This window comes from Branchiostoma belcheri, unplaced genomic scaffold (assembly GCF_001625305.1).
Source record: "Branchiostoma belcheri isolate BF01 breed outbred unplaced genomic scaffold, Haploidv18h27 scaffold40, whole genome shotgun sequence".
Taxonomy (NCBI): Eukaryota; Metazoa; Chordata; class Leptocardii; order Amphioxiformes; family Branchiostomatidae; genus Branchiostoma; species Branchiostoma belcheri.
The window spans coordinates 2,366,749-2,375,378 of record NW_017804021.1 but is presented as its reverse complement, the minus strand read 5'-3'; positions in this window follow the sequence as shown (position 1 = coordinate 2,375,378).

Genomic DNA, 8,630 nt, shown 5'->3' with positions numbered 1-8,630 from the left:
AATGACTAATAAACTGGTGGATGTCCCAACTACTAAGTACCTAATACCAGCCCAGAAGAGAACAAGAAATAGCCACGCATTCAAGTACCAGAGTTATCAACCAAGGATTGAGGTGTTCAAGAATTCATTCTTTCCTAGAACTATCGCAGAGTGGAACTCACTGTCACCAAGTACAGTAGGGGCATTGTCAATAGATAGCTTTAAACAATGTCTAGAGCTAGAAGTTCAAGGGTTAGGTGTAACAAGTCGATCGGTGTAATATAGCCAGCTGCCGCCGCGCCGCGTGCCTGCGAAGCTGGTGTGTTACGCCGAAAGGCGGTTATACCGGCTATACAGATACAGATACAGATACAGAATAATCTCTCGCTCTCCTGATCGGTCAATGCACTAAGTGTACTCCCCGTGGGATGTCTTTCCGGAGACATTGATGCTTCGACACATCAGTATACCAGTGCAATTGACTGACCAGGAGAGCCGGAGATTATTCTAAAGTCTACATGGTGGAAAAACTGCACTCTATCAACCAAGTGTTTGTGTAGCAGAGTGTGGTGACTACATGTGCGAAGAAGTCCAGAGAAAAGTGTAACTAACATACTGTGAGTTGTGGAAGAAGTGTGGGAGGGGGGCACAAGTTCAAGGTTGGAGTGAGCCATATACTAAGTTTTTTGGCGGGAAAACTTTAATCCAATTAATTAACCAGGTGAGGGTGCCAATCAATTTTTGGCGGGAAAATGGACTTAGCAAGGAACACTCAATATGGGCCTTCTAAGATGATACAAAGTTTTTACGGGAGAATTTAAGTGTGAAGAAAGGTCTACAGCGAGAATTTGGTGGGCAATTTGGCAGTTTTTTTTGCGAGAGAATTTAAGTGTGAAGAAAGGTCTAAAGTGACAATTTTGGAGGCAATTTGGCATTTTTTGTAGGAGAATTGGGTTTTTTGCGCGAGAGAATTGAAGTGTAAAGAAAAGTCCACAGCAACAATTTGGGTGGCAATTTGGCAGTTTTTTTTTGTGGGACAATTAAAGTGTTTAGAAAGGTGGGGGGCAATTTGACAGTTTTTTGCGGGAGAATTTAAGTGTGAAGAAAGGTCTCAAACGATAGCTTTGGGGGCAATTTGGCAGTTTTTTGCTGGAGAATTTAAGTGTGAAGAAAGGTCTTAAGCGACAATTTTGGGGGCAATTTGGCAGTTTTTGTGTGGGACAATTGAAGTGTGAACTAAGTTCTAAAGCAGCAATTTGGCTTTCATACAATACAAAGAGGTATAACAACATGGAAATTTGAATTGATGCGGCCAGCTGAGTTTCATAGATTTTTGGGGAGAATTCAAGTACAAAGTCAAAAGGGACAATTTGGCTACAATTAACAGTTAAATGGCTCCTCACGAAAAAAAGAGAAATGCGAGTGCAAATGTGTGCATATGGAATGTTGTCTCGTGTTAATAAAGAAAATATACTCACACCTCCCCATCTTCTTTTACACAGGTTGAGATCTGCTGTCTAAAGTCTGGTCCTTCATCCTGCTACTGTCTGGTCTCCGGATCATCCACAACGTCATCTTTAAGACAGAGAAACAAAAGTCAGTGCATAGAAAACAGCTTTTGGCCTTCGAATCAAAGCTCAGAAGCACCAGAACAAAGCTAGACCCCATTTTTTTGGTGGGAAAATGGACTTAGAAAGGAATTAGTGTGGAATTAATGCAGCCTGGCAAGATACTAACTTTTTTGACAAAAGAATTTAAGTGTAAAGGTCCTGAAAGTGACAATTTAGATTTCATACGATACGTAATGACATATAAATCAACTTTACTTATGGGGCCTTTTAATGCAAAATCCTGTCTGCAAAAGCTGATTTATTAGTTTCTATCAGTCCCGCACACATTGGTGTGATATTTGACTCAAATCAATGATCATATTTGGTGCATGGTAAAGAAACCATACTCACATCTCCCCATCTTCTTTCACACAGCTCTGTCCATAAAAGTGTGGTTCTTCCCTCTGCTCAGACCAGGCTTCAGGTCCAGACCACACGGGCAAAAGGCATGCAGACCCTCAGAGTAGAGTGAGCTGGGCAAAAGAGAGAAATGTGAGTGTGTGTGTGCACCTGAAGGCATGTGGTCTCGTGTTAATATTGAATCTTTAATATTGAATATTGAATCTTTATTTGCATGTTCATGCCCATTGGGCTAAATGCATACATCAGAATGTGATGTTACATGTACATCATACTGAGCAACATGATAGATAGGATACAAGGATAACAGAATAATGTAAAAGTCTTAACAACTACCAGAGAATAAACTAATCTAGGCCTTGAGGATTTCTTCTCTCTTTTTGAAGCAATTGGAGATAAATTCACAGAGTTTTTCTATTGCATGGTCATTAGTATTTACTGGTGGAAAATAAATTAATAAAGAAACCATACTCACACCTCCCCATCTTCTTTCACAGAGCTGAGTGCAATTAAAAGTTTGGTTCTTCCTTCCGCTCAGACCAGGCTTCAGGTCCGGACCACCCGGATAAAAGGCATGCCGACCCTCAGAGTAGCGTGAACTGGGCAAAAGAGAGAAATGTGAGTGTGCATGTGTGCACCTGAAGGCATGTGGAGTGTTGTCTTGTTTTAATAAAGAAACCATACTCACACCTCCCCATCTTTCTTTCACACAGCTCTGCAATTAAAAGTTTGGTTCTTCCTTCCGCTCAGACCAGGCTTCAGGTCCACATCTTGAAAACGGGAGAAACAAAGTCAGTGTATATAGAAAACAGCAATTGGCCTAGCAAGAAATTATGTCACACAACATACAACTTTATATAAACCACATTCAACTTTAGTCCCAACATCAAAACCCCGATTTTACTCAAGAGAAATTCAATTGTCAAAGGAAAACATGTTGCAAAAAGATTCACTATCTAGTACTTCCCCGTAATGCCCATAAATATGTGATCGCCGTACCAGGGTGAATCAGATTCACAAGGAACTGTCCTGGCAGACCGTGGAGGAGAGACTTAACATCAATAACACCTGCACTTTCAAAAAAATCCTGTCTTCCAAACAACCAGCCATACTCTACAATCAACTGTGCCCGGTATCACATCAACACACTTACAGAACCAGATATGCTACTCGGAACACCTTCAAACTAGACAAACCAAAAACAAACAGAACTAAAAAAGCCTTCACATACAGAACTACTGCAGCATGGAACTCTCTACCACAAAAAAAACAAAAACAGACCAATTCCATAGTCTTCTTGACGAAGACAAATACACATGAGTGACAATTTCAATGGACTTTCTTGGCAAAACATTGCTGCATATGGGGGATGTACCTCAACATGGTGGCACACGGGGGGCAAGGGTGATGACGTCATGTGCATACACCATATTCTTCCTTACATAAGGAGAAAGGTTTCTGTAGTGATTTGTTTATTGAAATGTGTACTTGTATTAAAAATTACCCTGTCCCATACAAAATACATATCAAAAATGGTGGTCACAGTTGCGTACAAAACAATAGAAAGACAAAGTACTAACAGTATATACATACATGTACTGTAAATGATACAGTAAGGACCAAGATTGCACAGTTCATCCTCAAAATCAAATCAAATCAGTGCAACCACTGTGACTGCTTCATACAATTACATATAGATAATAGATAACGTTATAATTTGGCAATGAAGTATAAAATCCAGTAAAATACCGAATGTGACCACTTCTGAATCTCTGATTCAAAAGCAAGGATAAACCAGCAACAAAACCGAAATTAATTTATAAAGTAAAACTACATGTATTTTCACTTGTGCACAGATTTAATTTTGGGTGCTCAGAAATGCATTATGTGCACCAAGTTAATTTTAGCTTTGGGAAGTCTTGTTTACGCGACTTTTTTGGCGGGAACATTGAGTAATTTAATTATGCACACGTGCAGTACGTTCCAAAAGGTGTTCACTGGGCCAAACTGTGGAAATTTCCAACAAAAACGTGTTTGTAACAGTTTTAGCAGCGAAATTTTCTCCTAGCTTTTTTCAATGCCACTCAACACGGAATAAATATATTCAGTGTTCCCCCAAACCACGAAAGTCATGAAATTATACTCAAGTACAAAAAATTATGGCCCACAAATTATTGTGTGCGACATATCGTTCCACAAAACGCAAATTTCTACGGAATAGAACGGTTAAACTAACGAATTAAACGTGGTCTGTTGCTACAGGTTTGTTGGAAGTAAAAACATGTACATTCAAGGAGATAATTTGTTGTCTTACCTCGCGCAAGAACGAGTCTTTTTCAGCACCACGCCACGCCGCCATGCATGGTAGTCGCCATTTTCGTTTCCAAACTCCGCCCGCCAGCGCAAGGAAACTTTGACAAATTTTCTCCCTCAAACATAAAAAAAACGGCACACATCCGACCTAGAAACGTCCAGACGATATACTGTACACTTGAGACGGATAATTTGCGGACAAAAAGCCAAAAATTTACCTCAAAAGTTGGAGAGAATTCACGCACAACACGCCACACGAAAGCGCGGTCACACTAGCTTGCAGCTGGTCGAACGGACCGTACCATATCTGATAATTGCATAGGGGTGCGAATGAGATTAATCATTATTGCTTTTGATAATTAACCATCACCATTCCGCCACCGATCAAAAGTAATTATTCTCGTCGCCCAATTTTGGACTTATTTTCTGTGCCAAACCCAACGATCAGGATACCTTCTGCCACAGCAAGTGTTCATATCCGCAAACCCGTGGATGCCCCTATATGTTAAAGGAGTACTAACCTCCAGAAGGGGGTGCTATATTCCGATAGGCATTAATTTTAGGAAGTGAAAAATGCATATTACTTTACAGTATACAATTAAATGCCCATTTTGCGCGCAAGTCTTAAAACGCATCGAATCCAGGACAAACTCTCCAAATACCCTCAAAACTATCCCAGAATACACCACGCTACCCCATTGGTGTCTATGTTTTAAACAAAAAGTTACGTTACCTACTTTATTTCAGGGGCGATAAGAAAAATTCGTACCGTTTTGTGTTCTTTGGTATCTTACCAACCATTGCCCTTCTTGGTGTCCTTATCGCCCCTTATTTATGCCGAAATATTGACGATGAAAAAAACGGTGTAATCTTATTATCTTTTCCATAAGTGGCGTAATCTAATCATTTGTTCAATTAATACTTACATGCAGATAAGTTGAGAAAATCAAAACACGCAGGATGAAACTGGCGCTCACTGCATTAGACATCCTCATATAATAGTATTCAAACCACAGGTCAAGTAAAGTAAAACAAGTAATTTCTCAATAATCAGCTTGTTAATGTGCTTGTCTCCTACCATTTTCGCCGAAAAATGTTTATGTTGACTTGAAGTGTATGAGGATTGCGTAATCCAGAGTTCCCGGATGTATCGATTGTGGTTCAGCATGGGGAAAATTTATATTGATGTCGCTTTACAAACATGCGCCGCTCAACTCGTACAAGCGAAATTATGTAAAAAGTCGGCTAGTTATGTATCCATTGCAGCATGATGTATCGGAAAATAGCACTTCCTTCTGGAGGTTAGTACTCCTTTAAGTGGGAGGCCCCAAGTGTGGACATCTCCTTGGTGCTGAACTCACCATCAGTTCCATGTATTAAGTATTGCAGTTGTGGCCGCAATACTGTACAAGCCTGCACAACTGTTTGACACAACAGTACACCCACGAGGGGTTGATGTATTTTAGTACATATATACAGTATATAGTAAATTGAAGCCTGTATATCAACAAGATCTTTATTTCATCAAGTCACATACATTTTCTGAGGATTAAGAGAAAGTAACAAGAGGGTTTACAGAAAACCTAGGTACCTCCCAGGCCAGGCTACCACTATATCAGGTATAATTTCTTGCTTAGGCCACACCAATTTAATTTCTTGGTTAACGGATTCGCCGCTTCATTTTTTTCTGATTTGCAAATAAAAATAAAAATCCAGAATCAACTGCAAAATGCTCATATTTTGCCCTGAACGGTTGAAAACAGTCCTTTTTATCCTAGTTGTTACAGTTATTCCATCTTTCAATGCAATGGTATCATTAAAGTTCAAGATTCATTGTTTAAATTTTGAACCAGCCTGGTGTGTTGACTTCATCGTACCATTTTGGGCCATTATAGGATGCCTAGGCCTGTTTTTATTTTTTATTTTTTTCGCCCGCCCGCTCCATTATTTTTGTAGAAAAATCCGTTAACCAAGAAATTAAATTGGTGTGGCCTTAACAAGGTTTACAATGTAAAATGCCAATACCAATGCCATTCAGGCAACATTATAATTCTATATTGTATGTCTGTAATGTTGTATGGAAATAAAGAATTGGAATTGGAAAGAAATTGAATATGGAGGAATCTTGTTTTTTTTAACCCGCCTTTTTTTTTGCTCATCAATTTGGAGTTTGCTGAGGATGTCATCAATAATATTTACTTGCTGTGGCCTAATTAGGCTAAAGAGCACTTATACATGTATATCAGGGAGGGGGGGGGGTCACGAGAGGCGAAGATTAAAGCTTTCTCCTAACGTGGAAAAGGACATTTCTGATCCAACTTTTGGGGCTTTCTAAGTATACTGCACACAATCTACAGTTCCCAATAATTAGTTTTTAATGAATGTGCTTAATTAGGCTTGGGAGAAAGCAAACATACGTCTTGTTCTGGCAAATTCTATTTGTAAATTAAAAAAAACTAAATTAACAGACAAAATGAGGATATCATAACAACTTTAATTACTTTATTGCCGCAATAAGTGCTGTTCCAAATGACATCACACTTGTATGTAACAACAAAACAACTAAAAACTCTCTGTAATCTGTAAGATATTCACTATGTTTCACTATTTTTATACTGTGACATGAAATAATAATCATAACTTCACTCCATTTTATGTGTTTTTACAACAAGGACATCTTGTACCCAGAACCGTGCTATGATATCCAAAACATTGCCCAAGCACAGTTCTGGATAGCCCACACGTATATCCAGAACTGTGCCTGGGACAAATGTATGTTCTTGGATACACGGAGACTATCCAGAACCGTGCATGATCCTAACCCTAACCCATTCAGGCATAGAACTAGTTACATGAAACTCCTCAATACGAGGACCAGCAAAACCATTCAACTTGAATGAAACATAAATAACAATTCTTCTATAGTATGTACACTAATGTATACATAATTATGTATGTATATATTTCTAACATCTCACAAATTGAGATACAAGTATGTACTTAACATTAGTTAGTTATTGCCAAATTTTGTTGCATTGATATAATACTGTTCCAAAACACATACATTTGGCTTAATTTATCATACACTCCCTTCTAGACCCTCAAAAACATTTTTTTCTAATCTCCAAGCAGATCCTACGGTGGCTAGACTGTATCCATTGGCCAGAGGAGTAACCATTAGCCACTGAGGCTATTTTTATTGATACTGTCTTGTCACCATATATAGGATATGCTTTTTTCCACAATTAATCTCATAAAACTGCTGCGTATCCAATAGCTACATTTTAACAAAAAAAAAGGTGAATCTTAAAGGTGCCCTAAGCGATATCAGGGCGTTAAAATTGGAAATATTTTGAACAAGACAATCTGTATGGTATTGACACATACCACCAAGTATCAGCACATTTGCCTCATTATTTCATGCGTTTGGCGTTTGAAACAGCACAGAAACTAGCCCAGAGACAAGTTGCTCGATTTCTAGCTCCACATTATGACTTATTTTGAATTCTTAATTTCAATACTTATAATGGTATTAACTACTGTCTACTTATTGCTTAAGTTTGATTCTCCTAATAGCAAATTTCTGCTGTCCTCCCCCTATTTACAACATTTCCTCACCAACTCTGGCAGTGAGCCTCATACAGTAAAATGTGTTACACAATCTCTCGCTGTCAGGGGCTGATTGTACATCTTTCCAGACAGTTTGTATCAGTTATCTTAGTCAAGAGAACCATTCATATTCCCAGAACTATCAAAACAGGCGCCCAGGATTTTTTATCTTTGAAAGCCAGTGACCAGCTGGTGTAGGGGCTAGTCTGTCATGCAGTCCCATGCTTTATACCTAAAGTGTTCCTTTTGTTCAAAGCTCATACTTAAGAATTATTTAAAGAAACATCATTCTAGAAAGGGTTACGAAATGTCTACGAAACACTTGAGAAAATGTCTGACACCCAGCCTGTAGCTGAGACCCAGTCCTTTCTGTGTTTCTTTGGCTAGAGCCAGTACAGTCAACAGGAAAACCCATGCTAACACTGGACATTCTACATCTTTTGTGACTTACTTTTCTTCAAAGCTTAGACTTAAGAAAAGTCTAGAAAGATCTAATAAATGTCTAGCATGCCTGCAGCCACCAGTTGGTGAGAAAGCCAGTCCAGTCTGTCATGTATAGTCCCATCCCGGTGCATTAGGACTCAAGTGTTGCTTTTGTTCAAGACTCTGACTTAAAAAACAAACATCTAGAAAGAATCAAGAAACATCTTACTTATAAAAACACTTCAGAAATAGGTCTCAAACCCAGCACAGTCTGTGACCCATGGTTCTGACTCAACTTCTTTCTCTTTTTTCCTTACCACTCATAAGACTGAAGAA